This window comes from Mauremys reevesii, linkage group 6, assembly GCF_016161935.1.
Source record: "Mauremys reevesii isolate NIE-2019 linkage group 6, ASM1616193v1, whole genome shotgun sequence".
Classification (NCBI taxonomy): Eukaryota; Metazoa; Chordata; order Testudines; family Geoemydidae; genus Mauremys; species Mauremys reevesii.
In genome coordinates this window covers 56,948,543-56,974,931 of record NC_052628.1, presented here as the reverse complement: position 1 = coordinate 56,974,931, position 26,389 = coordinate 56,948,543, and the positions used below count along the sequence as shown (strand labels likewise).

Here is a 26,389-nt window from a genome sequence, read left to right as displayed (position 1 = left end):
TTTTGATGTTAACAAGCATGTTATCTCTGGAGACACAAATCCACAATTTGAGAACTGCAAAATTAATCATCTCTGATGGTATCTTCTACACTGAGTACTGAGTCCCATTGGGTAGATAGAAAGATTAACCTAAATCATCTATACAGAAGCCCCTGGAACCCCATAAGTTTGGGTCCCTAACCCATGAACTATTGGAACTCAGTTACAAAACTTTTCTTAACCATTACATGAATATATTGTCTCATATGGTAGAATTAGAATTTATAATCCTTATTCCATGATGAGAAAAATTATAGCATGGAGAAACTAGCTTGTCAACAGAACAGTTGTTTAATAAAAAAAACAAAAACCCAAAAGGGACAGTTTATTTTTCCTAACCATGTATCAGAAATAATTGAACCATTTTAAGTCACATTCCCTGCCCCCCAAAATGTAGACTGAGGCAAATGTGACATTTACATTTCAGCTCAAGCAGTTAAAACTTCAGCAGTTATAAGCAACTGAAAACAGGGTTTTATAATGTGAAGTGTGCAGCTACCTTAACTAGAAGTGCTAGCAGCTCTGCTTATAATGAATAAGTGGTGTGTGATAATGGTGCAGTACATGCATAAAACATTCTCTTTTGTAAAATATAATCTCACAGAAAAGTGTAATTACTGAAAGAAAATTATCCAATGGAGAATATTTTATGCATATGATGGGAAAAGATTTTATCCTACATATAGTTATATTAAAAAATCTTATCTGTTGCATAAGATCTACTGACGATTACCCTCTCTACCAATGTTTTTGTAGATGAGCAAATTTTTAACAGATATCATTCAACTAAATAGACTGCCACAGACAAATTTCAGTCACAGCCCAATGTCAAACACTTCATGTTAAAAATTTATAAAAGGAAATCAGTCAGAAGCGACATAGATAAATCATTGTGTAAAAACTAAGATTGTATGAAATTTTCCCACGGAAAGACCATATGCACGTACAGGAAAAACATAACTTTGTGTCTCATTTTAAGGCCATTTTATAAGGCTTCCTTAACTATGGAGCCATGACCAGAGCTTCCACAACATACACAGTGAATATAATGTGTGGCATGTTAACTTACCGGGCCAAAAGAGAAAATAGTAATCTTATAGCTAAAAAGTTAAATGCACAGAAGCCAGTACATGCAAAAGTTATAGTTCACCTAACAATTAATTCCTTTTCCACAAATGTATACATTTGTACTGCTCTATGTAGCAGTACGTTTCATGCCTTGATGCACACATGCAATGTGGTAGAATAGTTTTCACAACACTTAATACTATTTTCTGAACCTTGTTGATTTTAATTGTTAATTACAATTGTGTATTAACATCCTGAAGCTTCTTTCTCCATAGTATTTCAAAGATGCCTCCTTTGCTTTCATCTCGTGCAACTAAAACTTTTGTCTACGTCCTAATCACCTTCCATTGTGACTTCTGAAATCTCATGCTCTCTGGTCTCAGCATCCACCTGGTCTCCTGTCAGTTCTTATTAAAAACACTGCTTAAATCATCCTCTTACATCAATCTGACCTTATTAGGCAATCTGCTCTCCACAACAAACCCACTATAGACAGCATGTGCTATCATTTGGTGCTGCTGAATCAATCCTCATAGGTTCATAGGTTTCAGAGTAGCAGCCGTGTTAGTCTGTATCAGCAAAAAAGGAGTACTTGTTTGTGGCACCTTAGAGACTAACAAATTTATTTGAGCATAAGCTTTCATGGGCTACAGTCCACTTCATCGGATGCATAGAATGGAACATACAGTAAGAAGATATTTCTACATACAGAGAACATGAAAAGGTGGACGTACCCATGCCAACTGTAATAGGCTAATTAATTAAGAGAAACTTATCAGCAGGGGAGAAAAACTTTTGAAGTGATAATCAAGATGGCCCATTTCGGACAGTTGACATGAAGGTGTGAGGATACTTTAACATGGGGAAATAGATTCAATTAGTGTAATGACCGAGCCGTTCCCAGTCTCTGTTCAAACCTAAGTTAATGGTATCTAGTTTGCATATTAATTCAAGTTGAGCAGCTTCTCCTTGGAGTCTGTGTTTGAAGCTTTTCTGTTGCAAAATTTCCACCTTAACATCTGTCACTGAGTGATTAGAGAGGTTGAAGTGTTATCCTTCTGGTTTTTGAATGTTATGATTCCTGATGTCAGATTTGTGTCCATTTATTCTTTTGCGTAGAGACTGTCCGGTTTGGGCAATGTACATGGCAGAGGGGCATTGCTGGCACATGATGGCATATATCACATTGGTAGATGTGCAGATGAATGAGCCCCTGATGGTGTGGCTGATGTGATTAGGTCCTATGATGGTGTCACTTGAATAGATATGTGGACAGAGTTGGCATCGGGCTTTATTGCAAGGGTAGGTTCCTGGGTTAGTGTTTTTGTTGTATGGTGTGTAGTTGCTGGTGAGTATTTGCTTCAGGTTGGGGGGCTGTCTACCAGAAGGGACCACTGTGATCATCTAGTCTGACCTCACCCTGTATAACACAGGCCATAGAACTTGCCCAAAATAATTCCTATAGCATATTTTTTGTGAAAACATCTAATTTTGATTCATAAATTGTCAATGATGAAGAATCTGCCATGATTAGGGTCCTACCAAATTCCATTTAGATCAATTTCACGATCATAGGATTTAAAAAATCATAAATTTCATTATTTCAGCTATTTAAAATCAGAAATTTCATGGTGGTGTAATTGTAGGGGTCCTGATCCAAAAAGCAGTTGTGTGTGTGGGGGGGGGTCGTGGTAGTGCTACCCTTACTTCTGCGCTGCTGCTGGTGACGGCACTGCCTCCATAGGTGGGCAGCTGATAGGGTGAGAGATCAGCCCCGCCATCAGCCCCGCCCACAGTCCACCCCTGCTCCACCCCCTGCCACTGCGCCCTTCCTCATCCCCTGGCCCGCTGCTGACTTGCTGCAAACCTCCTCAGTCCCTCACCCACTGCTTGCCTTCTCACACCCCCTGCCTGTTCCTGGCCTGCCACTCACCTCTTCACCCCCCCCGCACCTGCTGCTGGCTTGCCGCTTGCCTCTTCACCCCTCCCGCCCGCCACTCTACAGCACTGACTTCCCCTCTGCCTGGTGAGTGCTTGCCCGCTCCCCTGCCTCTTTCCGCACCTGCACAGCCCTCGCCCCACCCTCATTCCATCCCCTTCCCCCAAGTCCCTGCCCTGCCTCTTCTCTGCCTCCTCCCCTGAGCGTGCCATGTCCCCCTCTCCTCCTCCCCCTCCCTCTTGGAAAGTCCTAAGTGCCACCAAACAACTGTTAGGCAGCAGGGGACTGAAGCGCTGGGAGGGAGGGGGAGCTTGCCCGCTCCTCTGCCTCTTTCCGTACTTGCCCCGCCCCCATTCCAACCCCTTCCCCCAAGTCCCTGCCCTGCCTCTTCTCTGCCTCCTCCCCTGAGCGTGCCATGCCGTGGAGCGGGGACATGGCGGGAGAAGGAGGTGAGTGGGGAGCTTGGCTGCCACTGCATGCGGAGCACCTGCTAATTTTTCCCTGTGGGTGCTCCAGCCCCAGAGCACCCACGCAATCAGCACTTCCCTCCCACTCACCTCCTTACCTGAATAGCGGGACAAATGGGGTCCCAATCGTACATGGATCAGGACCTGGGACAAAGGGTTAAATATTGGGACAGTCCTGATTTTATCGGCACATCTGGTCACCCTAGCAGCTGAAGAGCGGCGGCTGCTGGCCGGGAGCCCAGCTTTGAAGGCAGAGCTGCCGCCAGCTGCCGTGCAGAAGTAAAGGTGGCATGGTATGCAGATCTGGGCCCTCAGTCAGCAGCTGCCACTCTCTGGCCACCCAGCTCTGAGGCAGCAGCGCAGAAGTAAAGGTGGCATGGTATGGTATTACCATTACTTCTGTGCTGCTGCTGGTGGGGCGCTGCCCTCAGAGTTTGGTGCCCGGCCAACAGCCGCCATTCTAGCCTACCAGCTCTGAAGACAGCACAAAAGTGAGGGTGGCAATACCGTGACCACTCTAAAATAACCTTGCAACCCCCCCTCCCCCGCAACTCCCTTTTGGGTCAGGACCCCCAATTTGAGAAACACTGGTCTCCCCCATGAAATCTGGTCTTTTGTGTGCTTTTACACTATACTATACAGATTTCAACGGGGGAGATGAGATTTCATGGTACATGACACATTTTTCATGGTTGTGAATTTGGTAGGGCCCTAGCCATGATCCTTGGCAAATTGGTTCAGTGGTTAATTACTCTCGTTGTTAAAAATGTATACATTATGTCCAGTCTGAATTTGTTTAGTTTCAATGTCAAGCCATTGGATAATGTTATCCATGCTACCATTAAATAGATGTTCCCCATGTTGGTACAACCTTGAGTTGAGCTTCTTGAGTCTATCACTATAATAAAAAGTGGTTTATCTACAAATGTAGACAGGAGAAAAGGGTTCAGTACCTTGTTCAACCATGATTTTTGAAATGGTGCTGAGCACAGTTTGGTTCTGCATATCCTTTTAGATTAACCATTTTCAGATGTAGTTCAGGTGCACCTGTTACTAACATCCATTGTCCCTGCTGCTAACTTTATTTATTAGCATAAACAAACATTTGAATCCCTCCACTAGGTCCCTTTTCACCACTGTATCAAGTTCAAGCTTCTTGTCCTTACCTTCAGGACTGTGCATTACCCTGCCCCTCCCTGTCAGTCTGGCTCAAATTTCCTATCCAGTGATAACAGCTTTGAATGCTTAATTGGTCTGCTCCCTCACAGCATTCTAATATTGCCTACCCTATGTAGAATGCCCTTCATGAGCTGGTCAGCAACCCATTTCCTTGTTCAAATTACTCTTCCCATCCTTTCCTGATATAGCCACAGGGCATTTTTCACCAAATATATCAATTCATTTTATGTATTGATTTAATTATTTAAATTCTTTATCTCTGTTATGCACTAGCCTTCTCTCAGCACTTGCAGGTGTATTGGTGCATGTGCATAGTGATAATTCTATAATTGTGACCACATATTAAAACAAATGTATATTTTTATTTTAACTTCCAATCAAGGAGTTATTCTTTCACTGTTTGTTTTTCTTCACAAAGGACAAACATTACAGTGCAGAAAGCTGTTTTTATTAAGCAGTCCCTAAAACCATGTTTGATGTCACATGATACAGATGAATTTGAATCCTATCCCACAGAGCTTAGAAAGTGATTTCAGGTGTGATACAACCACTGGGGCAACATATTTCCCCATCTATTTCTTACCTTTCCTACTGTTCATTACATCTGTGGTTGCCTTGGATGAAAGGAAAGAAAGATGAAGAGGTATAAGGTTATGGAAGGAAAGAGAAAAGAAAATATGCTGAAAGCAATGCAGGAAAATATATACCATGTACTGTGATCAAAAAGAATAAAAGAGGGAGGAGGATGAAAGTAAAATCAGGAAGGTAAAGAAAATATAACAAAGGCAAGAGTATTACCAAGTTATATTTTTTTAAAAAGTAAATAAACCACTAACAGTATGTTATAATTATACGCTACACAATTGTTTTATTCATTTATGTTATTGGGACAGCTGGGAAATGTATTATTAGTGCCCAGAATTGTACTAGCTGCTTACTTTTTTTTACATGTTTAGTAGGTTTTAGTCCTGAGGCTGATGTATAGTGGGTAATTTTTTTTAAGTGCTGTTTGTAAGATGTTAGAAGAGATTTATCAGGGAGATGTTTGTCCTCACATCAATGTGCAGGATATTTCCTGTCACCGACAGATCTTACAGATGAATATTGTATCTTCATGTTTTCATTTATCTTTGCCATAAGAGTTCTGAGTCACTTCCAGTACCAGTACCAGCCAGTCCAATTGGGCTATTAACTCCCTGAAACTTCTCACAAAAACTCTTGTAACAGTAGCAACTCTATTTTCTAAAATATATTTAGCATGTGTACATAACTTATTTATCACTGTCAGTTGGGAAGACTTGGCCAGCAAGTGGATGAAGCAAGTAGTACTTGCCAAAAGGACCATGTCTTATTGAGTTTGGAAAGAGTAACATCTCTGAAGCAGAGAACATGTCATTTTAGTGTTGTTATGGTGGAGGAGGAGGGATGCAACTTGGGAGTGCCCATAAGGTTTTCCTTTAATAGGGGTTCAAGATCTCCTCTATACAAAGATCAGATGCTGAAGCGGTTTTCTTTCCCCCTGGATTGTTCAGGAGTTAGCACCACCCTGTAGCACAGGCTCCATATTCTGCTGGCAGCTGGGTTGCCAAACTAAAATGGATTTGTGGATTTCCTGGATCCTAGTGCCCAGACATTAGGGGTAGGCATTACACTGCCATGGAATCTGGGCATTACATCAATTCATGACTTGCATGGGATCAAGATTGAAGTAGTGGCAGCAGCCGATGGAGCGTTGGTCCTTCCCGTAAGCAGAAGGTTACAGATCAAACACTTTTGAATCTAACTCAAGGCCACTGAGACAACTTCCACTGCATTAAGAGTGAGTGGGAGGCATATAGTGTGGTGGAAGCCACTGCAGTTAACAGTCCCAGTCTTTCAGTGAAGCAGGCTTAAACAAGAGTATCTGCTTCGATTATAGTGCACCTTCTCTAAGACAATAGAGAAGATATTTAAAGGGCAATATAAATAAATATTCTAATCATTGTGAAAGGAAAGTAGAGGCAGAGATAGAAAAGGAGGGTATGGAAGCTAATAGACTAATTTGGATCTGGGCAAGTGGGCATGCTTCCTACTGAAGATGTGCAGGCATGCTGTTGGACAGAGATTCAGAGGAAGACTCAGCAATGTAGAATATAACAGATTAGTCTGTTGGGTCCACAGTACAGTTAGGGCTCTGGCATGGGCCCATTTGGAGGAAATTAGATTGATGGTTCCAGTGTGTAAGGGAATCAAGTGTGACCAGGCTGACTATAGATGGGGCTGGTATCACTGCCTATTATTAAAGTTACCCAGCATTTCCCATTATGAACTGTTTCCAGTTGCTTATAACTTTGCCAAATTTAACAAGAGGCATGACCGGAATAGGTTGGAGGGGATGGGCAGAAGGGGTCAGGTCTGTGAGTAACTAGCAAAAGAGACTGTGGCCACCGGAGCACTGTCGACTCCAGAGCTTGGAATGGAACTCAAGATTCCTGAATCTCACTGTTTCTCTGTTGTCAACAAATATTTGTGGAACGCACTGGCAGAGTATCTCATACCCGCCCCCCCCCCCCCCCCGCACACTGCTGCTGCTACCAGTTACAGTGGATCTAAAGGTTCCAACCCTGCTGATGAACCATGTGGGAATCATCAATATGATGCCACATAATGGAATTTTTGGCTTTTCAGTTTTTTATTAATCTAAGAAATTACACACAAAAAAACTATGTTAAAAGAAATATGTCTTTTCAACCTTGATTCAGTCCTCTTGTGCATCTGCATTATGATACAGTCTTTAGCTACATGCTCCTGCTTCATTCAATAAACAGGATGGACGGTGCTCACTTAATGAGCAGCTATTCAATATTTTGTTTTCTGATTGTTCATTGTGTGATCCCATGCTTTATTTACTACACACTATTCAGATCCTGCTCTGAAGATAGAATTATTGATTTCTTCATAGGTTTTCTATGGATATTATAGTGTCTGAGTACTTTAAAAACAATAATTAATTTATTTTCACAGCACATGAGATGAGTGGGTTTTATTATCCCCATGTTACAGAGGAAGAACTGAGCCACAGAGAGATTAAGGGAAAAAATATCTACTAATTTTGTCTGTCCAATTAGAGACACTTAGGACGTGATGTTTTCAGAATACCTAAGATTACATAGTACTTTATATGTTCAAACCACAGCTCCTATTGACTTCAGTTATAGCTGTGACTGCTCGGGCCTTATGTAACTCAGACTCCAAGGTATTGAGAGGGGCACTCAAAAATTAAGAGTACGCAATTAGTGACCACCTGTGAAAGGCGTGGTTTAAGTGATTTACCTAGCATCACACAGGAACTCTGTGGCAGATGCAGGGCTAGAATCCAGTTCACCAGAGCAGTATTCATTTTCCTTAACCATGAGACCATCCTTTTCCTTTCTGCAATCCCTGGCCTCATTTGCTACACACCATTCATCATCTGCAACAAATGAAGCAGTGGTCCTAAACAAACCCTCTCCTTCACTACACAGTCCCAGTTCATTCCTGAGAACAAGTCCATCCTGTGCACTGATTTTTTTTTTTTAAATGTGTGATAACGTAATTAAAGACTAGATCATATTGAACACACACAAGGGGCTCAGGCAACCTTAATTCTGCCATTTCCTAACTTTAAGTGCTTGACTTGACAACTACCCCGTTCACTCTACTTCCCTGTAAACTAACCACCCTCCCCTCCCCCTTCGATCACCACTTGCAGAGGCAATAAAGTCATTGTTGCTTCACATTCATGCATTCTTTATTAATTTATCACACAAATAGGGGGACAACTGCCAGGGTAGCCTGGGAGGGGTGGGGGAGGAGGGAAGGGCAACGCCACATTGCACTTTAAAACTTATTGAATGCCAGTTTTCTGTTGCTTGGGCAGTCCTCTGGAGTGGAGTGGTTGGGTGCCTGGAGGTCCCCGCACTGAGGTCTTGGGGATCTGGGTGAGGAGGCTATGGAACTTGGGGAGGAGGGCGGTTGGTTACACAAGGCCTACAGCAGTGGTCTGTGCTCATGCTGCCTTTCCTGAACCTCAACCACATGCCAGAGCATATCAGTTTGTTCCCCCAGTACCCTCAGCATTGCCTCTTGCCTTCTGTCACCAAGCTGATGCCACCTATCATCTTCAGCCTGCCACCTGTCCTCGCATTCATATTGTGCTTTCCTGGACTCTGACATTGTCTGCCTCCACGCATTCTGCTGGGCTCTTTCAGTGTGGGAGGACTGCACGAGCTCAGAGAGCATTTAATCATGAGTGCATTTTTTTCGCCTTCTAATCTTCGCTAGCCTCTGGGAAGGAGAAGATAGTGTGAGCGTTGAAACATTTGCAGCAGGAGGAGGGGGAAAAAGGGGAGAGTGGTAGTTAAAAACCCACATTTTAGAGAACAGTGGGTAGACTCTTTCACGGTAAACCTTGCTGTTAACATTACATAGCACATGTGCTTTCGGTACAAGGTCATATTTTGCCTCTTATTGAGGGTATGCCGGTTTGGTGTAAGAGATCACTCACGCAGGGCCGGGCAACAGAATTTGGCTTGCAGGCAGCCATGGTAAGACACAGTCTTTTGGCTTCTTTAACCTTCATAACATGTGGGAATGATTTCAAACAGCAGCACCCTCATTTCTCATACCAAGCAGCCGTTGGGTTGGCCATTTAAAATGGGTTGGCAGTTTAAAAGGAGGGGCTGTGGTTTTCAGGTTAACGTGCAGCACAAACCCAACTAACCCCCCACCACCACACCCCCCCAATTCTCTGGGATGATTGCTTCACCCCTCCTCCACTGTGTGGCTAACAGCGGGGAACATTTTTGTTCAGCCACTGGCAAACAGCCCAGCAGGAATGGGCACCTCTGAATGTCTCCTTAATAAAATCACCCTATTTCAACCAGGTGACTATGAATGATATCACTCTCCTGAGGATAACACAGAGAGAGAAAGAACGGATGTTGTTTGAATGCCAGCAAACATTGGGACCATACGCTGTGTTATGCAATGATCCAGACTATGTGCTACTGGCCTGGCATGGTAAAGTGTCCTACCATGGAGGATGGAATAAGACTGCCCTCCCCATAAACCTTTTGCAAAGGTTTTGGAAGTACATCCAGGAGAGCTTTATGGAGATGTCCCTGGAGGATTTTCACTCCATCCCGAGACACCTTAGCATATTTTTCCAGTAGCTGTACTGGCTGCGAATGCCAGGGCAAATTAATCATTAAACACACTTGCTTTTAAACCATGTATAATATTTACAAGGTACACTCAGAGATCCTTCTCTGCCTGGCGGATCCGGGAGGCAGCCTTGGGTGGGCTCAAGGGGTACTGACTCCAGGTCCAGGGTGAGAAACTGTTCCTGGCTGTCGGGGAAAACGGTTTCTCCGCTTGCTTGCTGTGAGCTATCTTCAACCTCCTCCTCCTCCTCTTCCTAGTCACCAAAACCCGCATCCCTGTTGCGTGCTACTCCATTGACAGAGTCAAAGTACAGGGGTGGGGTAGTTGTAGGGGCACCTCCTAGAATGGCATGCAGCTCATCATAGAAGCGGCTTCTCTGGGGCTCTGACCCAGAGCGGCCATTTGCCTCTCTGGTTTGTTGTTTGACTTGCCTCAGCTCCTTAAGTTTCACGCGGCACTGCTGTGGGTCCCTGTTATAGCCTCTGTCCTTCGTGTCCTTGGAGATTTTTTTCAAATGTTTGGGCATTTTGTCTTTTGGAATGGAGTTCTGATAGCACGGATTCCTCTCCTCGTATAGCGATCAGATCCCGTATCCCGTTTGGTCCATGCTGGGGCTCTTTTGCGATTCTGGGACTCCATCATGGTCACCTTTGCTGATGAGATCTGCACTCACCTGCAGATTGCCACGCTGGCCAAACAGGAAATGAGATTCAGAAGTTTGCGGGCCTTTTCCTGTCTCCCTGGCCAGTGAGTCTGAGTTGAGAGCACTGTCCAGAGCGGTCACAATGGAGTACTCTGGGATAGCTCCCAGAGGCCAATACAGTCGAATTGCGACCACACTACCTCACACTACCCCAAATTCGACCCAGCAAGGTACAGAAATCCCCTTGTCGGGGGAGGAGTACAGAAATCGATTTTAAGAGCCCTTTAAGTCGAAAAAAACAGCTCCGTCGTGTGCATGGGTGCAGGGTTAAATCAATGTAACTCTGCTAAATTCGACCTAAACTCGTAGTGTAGACCCGGGCTTACATTCATTGGCCAGAGAGGGGCCATGTGAATGGATCAGTGTGTACATTGTAGGAAACTATTTGGGGATTCAGTAAAGGAGTACAGATAAGGATTAGGACAAAGATATTAGGGGTGGAACGAAGTCCTTTTCCTGGGGGTAATTGTGAACTGGTCTGAGCTGCTGCAGTGGAGGATCTGATGTGGGGAGTGAGTGGGCAAGGCCAGGTGAGAATTAAATTGACTGGTGGTAAATTATGTGAGCAGGAAAAATTGATGATTACCCATCATAAAATGCATATTCAGTACCTGAGTTATTCAAGGAAGAGGTTGTACATCTCTCCAGTGGGGAATGGAGGTTAATCTGGCCGCTAATAGGGAATGAAGTGTTAACAATCTGGGAATCCAGCAGGCATGATGAGGAGGCAGCGAAGCAAATTTCTGGTGCCTCCTGGTGGCAGTGTCCAGTGCAGGTAATGGTTCAATATGGGGTCTGGTTCACTGATAAATTGGAAATGGATTAGGAGAAGGCATTTTCTAAAGAAGTTGGGGACTGGGGTCAGGGCTCTTAATGTCCAATACATTGAGGAGACAACCCCTCCATAACTCTCATATGAGGAAAAGGCAATAGGTCCCAACAATGGTGCTGGGACCAGGTTGATTGAGGGCTGGGGAAGCTGATGGCAGCCCTCCACCAGGTGGCATGAATTACAAAGGAAGGGTGCCCTGCACTGGATGCGTTGTTGCTGGATAGTTTCCAAATGTGTTGTTAAAGTTGTGGCCTAGTTAAACTACATTCCTGGTGTCTTGTCTTGTCTTCCCACCGTGTCTGGTGCAAAGAGTTCTGCCAGTTGAACTTCATTTTTCATCAGGAAAAAAATTGTTCCTGGTACATGTCCAGAGTTTACCCTTAAATGAACTTTAGGTTTAATAAATCCTAAAAAAAATGTTTTTTATCCTTTTGTCCTTACTCAAAACATAAGGCGAAGAGACTATGGAATTAGCTGGGACACCTGATATTTAGTGAAGAACTAGTAGGTGTATAGGACAGAGCAAGAAAAAATGTCTAATTTAACTTTCTCTGAGTTACATGTCCACTATGCCAACCAGCCTTTTAAAATGATTTCTTACACCATATGCAGATACTGAGATGCATTTTATGTAACTAATTCAATAACAGTTTTCCAGTTGTGTATAGCATTGAAAGAAACTAAAAGTTCAGTTTTTGCACTGAAGACGCTTACAGATGAGCTTTGTAGCTGCCCTCACATACTGTCAAGGAAGGATGACCTTTTAATTGAACATCTAATTCATAGAGAAGAAAGTAGCTAATATGTGAGAAATTTTCTTCTATGATTAAGTGTACTTTGCCAGCTTAAAGCTTCCTCCAAACAGTCAACATAATGCAGCACTGTGTTTTGGTTTCTAAGAGTAATACAGTTAGCAATTTCCCTTTAAAAGTATGTGTCATCTGTCAACGTTGTGATGTGCCTGATCTCCTCTCTCTTGCAGAGCGCAATTCAGTTCTAAACCCAAATCGTCTGCATGGCAATGCAACAGCGCTGCTATGATGGCTCTCTCTCTTCTACTTTTTAATTCCCTATTCCTATCCAATACATTTTTATTTTATGTTTTTGATCAAGCTGAAACTGCTATACATTGTTAACTAATTTTACTTGTCTTCAGTTAAAATCACTGCAATAATCAGTGTAAATTTTTTTTGCTTACACGCTTATTTTTAGCAAATAAGCTACTTTATTTAACTTATGACTTGTCTAAACATGTTGGAAGTATTGAATTTTAAGGCATAACATTCACACTCTGAAAAGGGAACAGTGACAAGTTCAGTCAAAAGGAAAAAGAGGAATAATTTATAAAAGGAAGATAATGATGCCAGCCAGTGGTTTTAAAGTGCATCTATCTCAGCTTTAATGAATTAGATTTGTCAACAGCATATATTTTATGCACTACTTCTAATGAAGTGGCATACCGGCAATGCAGTGTACTTTGAGGTTTACTCCATCAAAGCTTTTTGCTGTCTTAAAGTAGACCTTTTTAAATAATAGATACTAAAAACTACATTTAAATAACATTAAGGTTGTGACACAAACACCAAATGACAAAATTCAGGCAATTCAAAGTTAAGGCTGACAACTTGTCATTAACTCACATTGTTGCTTTTTAAAAAGAAGCACAATAGCATGATTTAAGGACTGAGTGTCAGCTTAACTTTAAATTTCTTGGCTTTTGTTCTCTGGTGTCACAACCTTAATGTCATTTTTCATATAGGTTTTTGCATTTCCTTTGCTACTTATTTCTTTAAAAAAAAAAAACACTGTATTTTTGTACCCAAGAGACAGAAATGGATTCTTCATTACTTTTGGTCGATTTGTTAAAAGCATATTTAGGAAGGAGTTTAATTTTTAATTGTGGACTAGTAGTGGTATTAGTGTTTCCCAACCTACATCCCAGCTACTTGACTGAGAGTTCTTCCCATTGCCATAGCTGATCCATCCTGGAGGACACTCCAGAAGGAATTTCCATTCCTTTATGTAAAATAATGAGTTTTTAAAACCCTCCACAATTCTCACTCATTTTTTAAAATTACTTGACTCGAAAGAGGCAAGAACCATCTTTTCACAAAGTTGTATTATAGAATATTCAGTTGATGGATGGGATACACTGTACTTCTATAGTAGCAGCTGTACCCCTTTTTCACCCATGTGGATCCCTCCAAGTTAAATCTGACTTAGACTAAGTATTGGTCAGAAGATTTACATACACTTACACATAAATTTGAGGCATACACCAACAGAAATAAAGAAACTCAAAGTTAAAACTAGCATTTAAATAAAAAAAAAATCTGTCCAATTGCATAAGTTAACAATTTATCAATGGGAATTAAGAATTTTCTCTTTTTATTGGACCATGTTTTTATGTAACATTTAAACATCTTTAAGACTTACTTGTGAATTTTTTTATTCCTAAAATGCTACCAGTCGGTAATCTTATTACTTGTTTGTTTGTTTTTATATAGGGCTATTGAAAAACTTCTGCTACTGCTATGTGAACTCAACATGGTCCCTTAAGAAGTCTGTTCAAACTGAAGATCACAAGGTGGTGTTATAAAGAAAATCTGTTTAGTGAAGGTACCGTACTTAGTACATATGTACCTGACAGGATATTTTCCAAATTTCCCTGTTATAAACTATATATGTTTATGAAATTCTAGTGTGATAATTACACATGTATGAGAGCTATGACATTCTCCCACTGACCAGAAGCAAAGGATGAAAGATAGGTTTACATTTTAAAAATTCTTTGACATAGATTAGATGTTTCTAATCAAGACTATATGTGAGATTTGATTATTTAAACACTTGTTTGGAGAACCATGTAACAGCTGCTGACTTTGAATTTCAGCTTTTTTATTTTTTTTAAGTTAAAAGAAAAGTTAAAAGTGAGCTGAGGGTGAGCCACTACATAAATTCATAACTGCTCTGTGCACCAGATATACTTGGCATAGTCATAGAGAAATAGGTAGATTTGGACTCTGAATATAGATGATTGTGTTGTAATATGTGAACAGGTCAGAGCAATGTAGTTGTTTATATATAACAGTATATTATATTATATATGTTATATGGTACATGGTCATAGGACGTAGCAATTATTTTGATATTAGTTTGCAGATTGTTTATATGAGTTGTTAAATGCTTAGTTACTTAACCTAAGGGTACATTAAAGGTTATTCTACACCAGTAGGGCTATCGGCTAGTTATCTTAGGTGCAAATACATGAATGCAAGAAGCCTGTGAAACAAGCAGGAAGAATGGGGAAAAAAAAGTGATCTGAGTAACTATAGGCCTGTTAGTTTAACATCTGTAGTATGCAAGGTCTTGGAAAAAATTTTGAAGGAGAAAGTAGTTAAGGACATTGAGGTCAATAGTAATTGGGACAAAATACAACATGGTTTTACAAAAGATAGATCTTGCCAAACCAACCTGATCTCTTCCTTTGAGAAGGTAACAGATTTTTTAGACAAAGGAAACACAGTGGATCTATAAAAGCAGCAGAGAGTCCTGTGGCACTGTCATAGGTTTGTTCCCCACTCTGAACTTTAGCGTCCAAAAGGTGAGGACCTGCATGTACCCTTCTAAGCTTAATTCCTAGCTTAGATCCGATAGCGCTGCCACCAACCAAAAATATAGTGTTTTGGTACACTTTCCATTCCCCCCAAACCTTCCCTGGGGAACCCAAGACCCAAACCCCTTGGGTCTTAACACAAGGGGAAATAAACCATTCCCCCACCTTTCCCCTCCCAGACTTTCCCTCCCTTGATTACCCTGAGAGGCTACACTGATCCCAACTCCTTGGGTCTTAAAAAAACAAAGAGGAATTCCTGGTGAGTCCAGACCCAATTTCCTGGATCTTAAAACAAAGAAAAATCAATCGGGTTCTTAAAAAGAAAGCTTTTAATTAAAGAAAAAGAAAAAAGTAAAAATTATCTCTGTAAAATCAGGATGGAAAAATGTTTACAGGGTATTCAGTTCATATAACCTAGAGGGACTCCCTCCCCCCTTCTAAGTTTCAAAGTTACAGCAAACAGAGGTAAAAAAATCCTTCCAGCAAAAGAAACATTTACAGGTTGAGAAAACAAACATAAGACTACACGCTTTCCTGGCTGGGTACTTACAAAATTAAAACATGAGACTGATTCAGAAAGATTTGGAGAGCCTGGGTGGACGTCTGGTCCCTCTCATGTCCCGAGAGCGAACAACCCCCAAACAAAGAACACAAACAAAGACTTCCCTCCAACAAGATTTGAAAGTATCTTGTCCCTTCATTGGTCCTCTGGTCAGGTGTCAGCCAGGTTTACTGAGCTTCTTAACCCTTTACAGGTAAAAGAAACATTAACCCTTAACTATCTGTTTATGACAGGCACCTTATAGACTAACAGACGTATTGGAGCATGAGCTTTCGTGGGTGAATGCATCCGACGAAGTGGGTATTCACCCATGAAAGCTCATACTCCAATACGTCTGTTAGTCTCTAAGGTGCCACAGGACTCTTTGCTGCTTTTACAGATCCAGACTAACACAGCTACCCCTCTGATACAGTAGATCTAATTTACCTCGATTTCAATAAGGTATTTGATGTGGTTCCACATGGGGAATTATTAGTTAAATTGGAAAAGATGGGGATCAATATGAAAATTGAAAGGTGGTTAAGGAACTGGTTAAAGGGGAGACTACAACGGGTCATACTGAAACGTGAACTGTCAGGCTGGAAGGAGGTTACTAGTGGAGTTCCTCAGGGATCGGTTTTGGGACCAATCTTCTTTAATCTTTTTATTACTGACCTTGGCACAAAAAGTGGGGAATGTGCTAATAAAGTTTGCAGATGACACAAAGCTGGGAGGTATTGCTAACACAGAGAAGGACCGGGATATCATACAGGAAGATCTGGATGACCTTGTAAACTGGAGTAATAGTAATAGGATTAAATTTAATAGTGAAAAATGCAAGATCATGCATTTAGGGATTAATAACAAGAATTTTGGTTATTAATTGGGTTCACATCAGTTGGAAGTAACGGAGGAGGAGAAGGACCTTGGAGTATTGGTTGATCACAGGATGACTATGAGCCGCAAAGGTGATATGGCCGTTAAAAAAGCTAATGCGGTTTTAGGATGCATTAGGCGAGGTATTTCCAGCAAAGATAAGGAGGTGTTAGTACCATTATACAAGGCACTGGTGAGACCTCATCTGGAATACTGTGTGCAGTTCTGGTCTCCAATGTTTAAGAAGGATGAATTCAAACTGGAACAGGTACAGAGAAGGGCTACTAGGATGATCCGAGGAATGGAAAACCTGTCTTATGAAAGGAGACTGAAAGAGCTTGGCTTGTTTAGCCTAACCAAAAGAAGGTTGAGGGGAGATATGATTGCTTTTTATAAATATATCAGAGGGATAAATATCAGGGAGGGAGAGGAATTATTTTAGCTTAGTACCAATGTGGACACAAGAACAAATGGATATAAACTGGACACTAGAAAGTTTAGACTTGAAATTAGACGAAGGTTTCTAACCATTAGAGGAGTGAAGTTCTGCAACAGCCTTCCAAGGGGAGTAGTGGGGGCAAAAGACATATTTGTCTTCAAGACTAAGCTTGATAAGTTTATGGAGGGGATGGCATGATGGGATAGCCTAATTTTAGCAATTAATTGATCTTTGATTATTAGCAGGTAAATAGGCCCAATGGTCTGTGATGGGATGTTAGATGGGGTGGGATCTGAGTTACTACAGAGAATTCTTTCCTGGGTGCTGGCTGGTGAGTCTTGCCCACATGCTCAGGGTTTAACTGATCGCCATATTTGGGGTTGGGAAGGAATTTTCCTCCAGGGCAGATTGGCAGAGGCCCTGGAGGTTTTTCGCCTTCCTCTGCAGCATGGGGCACAGGTCACTTGCTGGAGGATTCTCTGCACACTGAGGACTTTAAACCACAATTTGAGGACTTCAGTAACTCAGACATCGGTTAGGGGTTTGTTACAGGAGTGGGTGGGTGAGATTCTGTGGCCTGCGTTGTACAGGAGGTCAGACTAGCTGACCATAATGGTCCCTTCTGACTTTAAGTCTATGAATCTATGAATTGGAAGTCCTGGCACAATCAAGGAACTATGATGTGATTGGAATAACAGAAACTTGATGGGGCAGTTCACATGACTGAAGCACTGTCATGGATAGATATAAACTGTTCAAGAAGGACCGGTACGGGAGGGAAGGTGGAGGAGTTGCGTTGTATGTAAGAGAGTGGTATGATTGCTCAGAGCTCCAGTATGAAACTGGAGAAAAGCCTGTTGAGAGTCTTTGGGTTAAGTTTAGAGGCAAGAGCAACAAGGGTGATATCGTGGTGTGTGTGTGTGTGCGCTATAGACCACCAGATCAGAAGGGTGAGGTAGATGGGGTTTTCTTCGGACAACTAACTGAAGTTTCCAGATCACAGGCCCTGGTTCTAATGGGGACTTCAGTCACCCTGACATCTGCTGGGAGAGCAATACAGCAAGGCACAGACAATCCAGGAAGTTTTTGGAGAGTGTTGGGGACAACTTCCTGGTTCAAGTGCTGGAGGAACTGACTAGGGGCCATGCTCCTCTTGACCTGCTGCTTACAAACAGGGAAGAATTGGTAGGGGAAAGAGAAGTGGGTGGCAGCCTAGGCAGCAGTGACCATGAGATGGTTGAGTTCAGGATCCTCACAAAAGGAAGAACGAAGAGTAGCAAAATACAAACCCTGGACTTCAGAAAAGCAGACTTTGACTCCGTTAGGGAACTGATGGACAGAATCCCCTGGGAGGCTAACATGAGGGAGAAAGGAGTCCAGGAGAGCTGGCTGTATTTTAAAGAAGCCTTATTGAGGGCGCAGGAACAAACCATCCCGATATGCAGAAAGAATAGCAAATATGGCAGGCAACCAGCTTGGCTTAACAGTGAAATCTTCGGTGAGCTTAATCTCAAAAAGGAAGCTTACAAGAAGTGGAAATTTGGACAGATGACTAGGGAGGAGTATAAAAATATTGCTTGAGCATGCAGGGCTGTAATCAGGAAGGCCAAGGCACAGTTGGAGTTGCAGCTAGCAAGGGATGTGAAGGGTAACAAGAAGGGTTTCTACAGTATGTTAGCAACAAGAAGGAGGTCAGGGAAAGTGTGGTACCCTTACCGAATGGGGGAGGCAACCTAGTGACAGAGGATGTGGAAAAAGCTGAAGTACTCAATGCTTTTTTTCCCTCGGCCTTCACAGATAAGGTCAGCTCCCAGACTGCTGCACTGGGCAACACAGTATGGGTAGGAGGTGAGCAGCCCTCAGTGGTGAAAGAACAGGTTAAGGACCATTTAGAAAAGCTGGAAATGCACAAGTCCATGGGTCCAGATCTAATGCATCCAAGGGCACTGAGGGAGTTGGCTGATGTGATTGCAGAACCATTGGCCATTATCTTTGAAAATTCGTGCAATTGGGGGAGGTCCTGGACAATTGGAAAAAGGCAAATATAGTGCCCATATTTTAAAAAGTGAAGAAAGAGAACCCGGGGAACTACAGACCGGTCAGCCTCACTTCAGTCCCTGGAAAAATCATGGAGCAGGTCCTCAGGGAATCCATTTTGAAGCACTTGAAGGAGAGGAAGATGATCAGGAACAGTCAGTATGGATTCACCAAGGGCAAGTCATGTCTAACCAACCTGATTGCCTTCTATGATGAGTTAACTGGCTCTGTGGATATGGGGAAAGTGGTGGATGTGATATATCTTGACTTTAGCAAAGCTTTTGATATGGTCTCCCACAGTATTCTTGCCAGCAAGTTAAAGAAGTATGGATTTGATGAATGACTGTAAGGTGGATAGAAAGCTGGCTAGATTGTCGGGCTCAACAGATAGTGATCAACAAATTGATGTCTAGTTGGCAGCCAGTATCAAGTGGAGTGCCCCAGAGGTCAGTCCTGGGGCCGGTTTTATTCAACATCTTTATTAATTATCTGGATGATGGGATGAATTGCACCCTCAGTAAGTTCACAGATGACACTAAGCTGGGGCAAGAGGTAGATACACTGGAGGGTAGGGATAGGGTCCAGAGTCACCTAGATAAATTTGAGGATTGGGCCAAAAGAAATCTGATGAAGTTCAACAACGACAATTGCAGAGTCCTGCACTTAGGAAGGAAGAATCCCATGCGCCGCTACAAGCTGGGAACCGACTGACTAAGCAGCAGTTCTGCAGAAAAGGACCTGGGGATTACAGTGGATGAGAAGTTGGATTTGAGTCAGCAGTGTGCCCTTGTTGCCAAGAAGGCTAACAGCATATTGGGCTGTATTAGGAGCATTGCCAGCAGGTTGAGGGAAGTGATTATTCCCCTCTGTTCGGCTCTGGTGAGGCCACGCCTGGAGTATTGCATCCAGTTTTGATCCCTCCACTACAGAAGGGATGTGGACAAATTGGAGAGAGTCTAGCAGAGGACAATGAAAATGATTAGGAGGCTGGAGCACGTGACTTACGAGGAGAGGCTGAGGGAACTGGGGTTATTTAGTGTGCAGAAGAGAAGAGTGAGAGGGGATTTGATAGCAGTCTTCAACTACCCAAAGTGGGGTTCCAAAGAGGATGGAGCTCGGCTGTTCTTAGTGGTGGCAGATGACAGAACAAGAAGCAGTGGTCTCAAGTTGCAGTTGAGGCAGTCTAGGTTGGATATTAGGAAACACTATTTCATTAGGAGGGTGATGAAGCACTGGAATGGGTTACCTAGGGAGGTGGTGGAATCTCCATCCTTAGAGGTTTTTAAGGTCTGGCTTGACAAAGCCCTGGCTGGGATGATTTAGTTGGTGTTAGTCCTGCTTTGAGCAGGGGATTGGACTAGATGACCTCCTGAGGTCTCTTCCAACCCTAATATTCTGTGATTCTATCAGGGGTAGTCAATAAGCAGACCATGGGTCAAATCTTCCAGATGCTTTTCAATGGACTGCTTGGGCAGAAGCCAAGCCAGGGCTGGAGCCATGTGGATCCATGCCCAGTTCCAGGCCTCCCAGCATGGGGCAGGCGGTTGGACTGTGCTGTGGGGCGCAGTGTGTCCCTGGGTGGCTGCTTGTGGAGCCACAGCCCCACAAGCAACGGCACAGGATTTGGGAGGGGGGAAGTGGTGATGTTTGGGGGAGGACGTCTCCATCCCCCGCATCCGGGCAGCCTAATGTGTCTCCACTACACCCTGCCCCTCCAGTCAGGGAGTGATGGGGTGTTGTGTGCTCATTCTACAGCCTAATCAGAGGGCAGTGCTGTCAGGACCGTAATTCAAATTCAAATTCTTCTCTGCTTTCCCTGGAGATGGCGGGGCCAGCTTGGACCATGGATCCATCTACTTGTGCCGGAGCACTGAGGCTTTAAGCCCTGTGATTGCTGCAAATGGCCTATGCCCATCAGCGATCCATGTACCAGCTGCCTAAGGTACTTAGGCGAAGGGCACATAAGGGACAAGTGCCATATCTGCAAGTCCTTTAAACGTAGGATGAAGAAGGAGCATGATATCCATCTAAGAGCGCTCCTAATGGAGTCGGCACTCACTCCGTGCACAGTACTTCCTCAGTGCCATCCATGAACTGGCACCGGTGTCATTCCCCCCCGCCACATGGCTCCGGTCAAGAAGCCGAAAAAGACGGTGAGGGGAAGAACTTCTACCTCCCACAAGGGAAAGGAAAGAGCAGGGAAAGAGCCAAGACCCATGTCAGGCAGCTCAATATCGCTCTAGGGAAGTTGGGCCCTACCTCAAGTTGAGCAGTGCAGCCTATCTCATGCTTTGCCTGCGACTCCAGATAGTGGTGTAGGCCCTAGCCAGCTTCAGGTGCCGTCAGTGCCCAAAGCCCTTTAAGCAGCTCAGGAGATCCTGACACTCCCAGTGCTGCCCTCACCGGCTCCCACGCTACCCTGGTCTCAGGGAAAACCCACATTGGGACCTATGCGTATGTTCCCAGCTCAGCGGTACTGTTCCCCATCGAGAGGGACGTCCCGCCAGCATTCGCCCGCATGCAGCCGCCATGCCTCAGGACTGGAGAGGCAGGCTCAGCAAACCTCTCCGATCCCCACACCAGGGGCACCGATCGAGGGACTCGAGGCATAGTTCGGCAGTAGATTGGCACAGGGCCCTCCGAGGCACGCGCCACTTGGCAAGAACTCCAGGACCAGCCCCGACCATCTCCAAGGGCCTGGGACCGATCCGACACCAGAGACCACCGATCACCGGGCCATCATCGCTTGTCTCCAAGAAGGAGATCGCTGTACTCAGGACGATCCTCCTGACAACCGGCCTGTAGTAGCTCCCGGTCTCATTCAACATCCCAGTACTGGTCGAGTAGCGTGAGACGTGGATCGCCAGGTAGTCGATGCAGATCTGCCGAACGCAGTCAGTCCCCAAGAGCCCGACCAAGACAGTCTCGCTCGGACAGGTCGGCTTCAGGATGCAGCGACTGGCACTGGTCAGACAAGAGCCACCATTCAGCCCGATCCTGCTTGCCCGGTACCGACCACTCGGCTCCGGCTCCGGCTCCGAGCAAGGTTCCGTGATTGCGGGACAAGCCCCAGTACAGGTGGTGCCAACTACATTGTCAACACTGAAACCTGTCTCATGGCCCCAAGATCAATGGCCGGCACCATGGTACTGGGGAACCCTTGGGGGGGTTCACCCATCCTTCCCAGGCTGCCCAATCGGTGTCAGGAGCCTCAGAGAGGCCAGTGGCCTCGGTATCCCATCCCTCACAGGTGCTTGAGACTTCAGGGGGTAAGATCCCACAGGTCCATGAGGACCCAGGGGAGCAAGCTGCTGGACCACCAATGGACGTGGAAGTTCCCACAGCACTGGCATCATCCTCGTCATCACCAGAGTCTATAACGGGGGCCCCTCACCCAGATCCTCAGGATGACGCCAAAGCGTACCAGGAACTTTTGAAGAGAGTCGCTTTTAACTTCAGGCAGAGGAATTAGAGGAGCCCTCGGACTCTCGATTTGATGTCTTATACTCCTCAGCTCCTGATGGGGTGGCTCTACCCCTTCAAGAATGTGTTTCCAAGATCACTAAAGCCCTGTGGCAGAGCCCCTCTTCAATGACCCCATCTCTAAAAGGGCTGAACACAAGTACTTCGTGTCAACCAATGAGTACTTATACTCCCACCCAGCCCCCAATTCCATTGTGGTCGAGGTGGTTAAACACAAGAAGAGACAGAGACAACCTGGGGCCATCCCCAATAATAAAGACTCCAGAAGGCTGGATCTTTTCAGACGTAAGGTTTATTCATCTTCCAGCCTTCAGCTGAGAGTAGCCAATCACCAAGCCCTCCTTGGCAAATATGATTTCAGTATGTGGCAAGCCATGGCCAAGTTCGAAGGGTCACTCCCCAAGGCTTCCAAAAGGAGTTCTGAGCTATCTTTGAGGGCATGACTGCAGCCAGGCCAGCCCTCCAGGCAGCGTCAAACGCTGCTGATGCTGATGCCTGCACCATGGCTTCCGCTATCTCCATACAGCGAGTTTCTTGGCTGCTCCTCTCTGGGTTGTCCACCAAGGCCCAGCAGCCTATGCAGGACCTGCCCTTCGACAGCCAGGCCCAATTTGCGGAGCCAACAGATAACAAATTGCATGGCCTTAAGGGCTCCTGCCACCACAATGAAGACCCTCAGTCTCTATGTCTCAGCCCTGGTGCACAAGTGGTTCAAACCACAGCAGCCACAGGGCCAGGGGACCCAGCCTTGGCAGGACCAGCCCCATAAACGAGTCAAGGGCTACAAGCGCCATCTGAGCCACCCGCCTCCGCCATCTGCCCAGTCGGGCTCAACCCAGAATAAGCAGGGGGCTAAACAGTTGTTTTGAGAGTGTGCCTGAGAGTGACCTAACAGACTATTCCCCAGATCCGCCTTTCTCAGTGTTCTCCTTTCCCTCTTCCTCCATGCCTGGTCAGCTATAACCTTGGACCGCTAGGTCCTCAGCACAGTGGAACAAGGTTATACCCTCCAGTTCCTTTCTACCCCTCCTTTCCCCCTGCCTGGATCCCCGAGCCTGGTATGCCACCCTGGACTTGAAGGATGCATACTTCCACATAGCGATCTTTCAAGGACACAGATTTAGTGGTGTCCCATCACTACTAGTTTATGGTTCTACCATTTGACCTGGTGACAGCAACAATAGTGTTTACCTAGTGCATGTCGGTGATAGAGGCTTACCTCAGGTGCCGGGGTATCCAGATCTATCCATAACTCAACGACTGGCTCGTCCAGGGCAGCTCCAGGTCTCAAGTTCAAAGAGATGTTGCGGTGCCGCACTCTGGGCCTACTGGTAAATGACAAAAAGTCAATGTTAGTGCCAGTGCAGAGGATAGAGTTAATCAGAGCGGTCCTCAGCTCGACCTGTGCCAGGGCTTTCCTGCTACTGGAAACGTTCCACACGTTGACGAACCTTATAGCAGAAGTCTCCACATTCCCTCTGATTACTGCCAGGGTCTGTCTGCGCCATTTAGGCCACATGGCAGTGTGCACTTATGTGGTCTGCCATGCCAGGCTCCGGATGCGGCCCCTGCAACAATGGCTGGTGATGGTCTATTCACAGTCCCGAGACCTCCTGGAAAAGATTGTTACCAAAGATCAATACTTACTTTGCTGCAGTGGTGGACCGACCGGAGAACAGTCTTGGAAGGGGTTCCGTTTGACAACCTCCCTCCTCCATCGAATTGGCGTTGGACGCCTTGGACCTCGGCTATGGGGTGCATATCTGCATCCTGTAGACTCAGGGGATGTGGTCCCAGGACAAAGCGTGGTTGCAAATAAATGTCAAGGAGCGCCAAGTAGTCTGGCTGGCGTGCGGAGTCTTCTTGCCCCGCCTGTCGGGCAAGGTAGTGCGAGTCCTGATGGACAACACAGCCTTGATGTTCTACATCAAAAGGCAAGGCGGGGCACACTCATCGGCTCTCTGTCAGGACGTGCTCCATCTATGGGACTACTGCATCAGCCACGAGATCTACCTGGAGGCTTGTCACCTTGTCAGGAATATGCTGGCAGACCAGCTCAGCAGGGACTTCTTCTCTCACCACGAGTGGTCACTCCATCCAGAGGTAGCTTGCATGATCTTCCAAAGGTGGGGAACTCCCCAAGTGGACCTATTTGCTGCCAGACAGAACAGGAAATGCCACCAGTTTTTTTCTCAACGTGGTCTGAGCAAGGGCTCCCTCTGAGATGCCTTCCTCCTGTCGTGGTCAGGGAGCCTGATGTATGTGTTCCCTCCAATTCTGCTCATCAGCAGGGCACTGGCAAAGATCAAGGGAGAGAAGGTGCAGGTCATCATGATCGCCCTGACATGGGCCTCGCCAGCACTGATTCAGCACGCTCATGAGCCTGTCAGAGGCCCCTCCATGGCCCTTGCCCAACTGACCGGACCTGCATCCTGTAGACTCAGGGGAGTTACCTTTTCCATAACTGGTGTTCTTTGAGATGTGTTGCTCATGTCCATTCCCCAACCCACCATTCTTCCCCACGGTTGGAGTTTTCCAGCAAGAAGAAACTGAGGTTTGGGGAGCCAGGGGCACCCCTTATACTGCACCATGCGGGCGCCACTCCAGAGTGTGTCAGAGCCCGTCCTCTACGGATACTGCTGAGGGAAAAACTTCCAGCACCGGTGCATGTGGCGAGCACACACACCTAATATGGAATGGACGTGAGCAACACATCTAAAAGAACACAAGTTACGAAAAGGTAACTGTCTTTTCTCTGGAGTCTGGACCTTGACCAAGAAATTATGGACCTTGACAAAAAATAGACTACCCCTATTCTACACTGTTTTCAAATCAAAAATATAAAAAAGCACCAGAACACATCGTGTCCACTTTTGTGCTGCTGGAATGGTGCAAAGGAACCAGAAAAGGCAGCCTCAACAAGGAGAATTTCTGGCTGTCATAGAGTCAGCGTATCTTCTTCCTCCTCCCACCTTGCAAGTGGATGCCTGGCTGTTGTATACCAGGCTCTGGCATTTCAAGACTATTGCAACATCCCCCCAAGAACCATTATAGACCAGTAAATTGAAAGAAGTCTTAGCTCTGCTCTAAGTTACACCTGGAACCAAAACAGCTCTCAGCAGCTTCAGGAATCAGGGGACAGCAATATAGTACTCCCTTCAGTTGTTCCAAGTATGCCTCTTGGCACAGATAAAAATCTGGCCCATTACTTGTATTAAAATTTTAATTAGATAATGCATTGCAGTTCACTGAGAGAAACACTCATCACCAATGAGGAAAGAGTGGATCTTGACATGGGGTGATGTGGCTCTTGCGGTAATTCTTTCCAACAGTACACAGTATGATAAAAGTGGAATGACAAGAGCCTCTGTTCTCACTTTCTTATAGTTGTAAATTAGGTGATCCAACATACTACTTTGTACAATGACGTAGACTCGAAATACTGTAGAATATAATAATTGTATTGATAGAAACAACCATGTAAGTGCTTTTAATAGTCTGTGAATTGTGTTGGCCTCCAGACTACAGCATTGGTCAGGCTGGAATAATGCCAGCTGCCCCCAGCTGGTCCTGCCACTGAAAAAAGAAAATATCAGTTCAATAGAAGCTTTCCCAAGAATGACTCTTTTCCTCACTACTCACAACGTGTATTGTTGGTTGGTAATTTCACTGGAAGTTTTACTTCGGTTGATGACGTCTTACTGAAGCTGCTCCTGATATCGCCACCAAGGCTTGTCCTTTCAAGGTACTCTAACCAATGAAGGAGGACTTAATTTACAGAGGCTCCCTGCTGCTGGTTGGAAGTTAGACTGATGAGATCAGACCCCGAAAGATTTACCTTTCAGATAGAATGGAGTAGCTGATTTAAGGGAGGCATACTGTAATGGAACAGTTGAACTAAAAATAAGTTCAATCAGAACTCATCCAGCTTAGCTGTCACTGCACTCCGTTTTAAGTGGTTAAATTACAAAAACAAAATAGATTAA

General features: G+C 44.8%; 1 protein-coding gene across 14 annotated transcripts in view; it reads left to right on the top strand.

Moving 5' to 3' along the window:
* The window catches only part of KIAA0825 (KIAA0825 ortholog), a 401,465-nt gene that overhangs the window by 8,592 nt on the left and 366,484 nt on the right, over positions 1-26,389 (top strand). For 11 of the 14 annotated variants that reach the window (XR_005600685.1, XM_039545356.1, XM_039545362.1 and 8 more), the window contains exon 2: positions 13,919-14,030. The gene's annotated coding sequence lies outside the window, so the exon portion shown is untranslated. The remainder of the gene's footprint in view (positions 1-13,918; positions 14,031-26,389) is intronic. The other 3 variants (XM_039545366.1, XM_039545357.1, XM_039545365.1) reach the window with 1 other exon arrangement.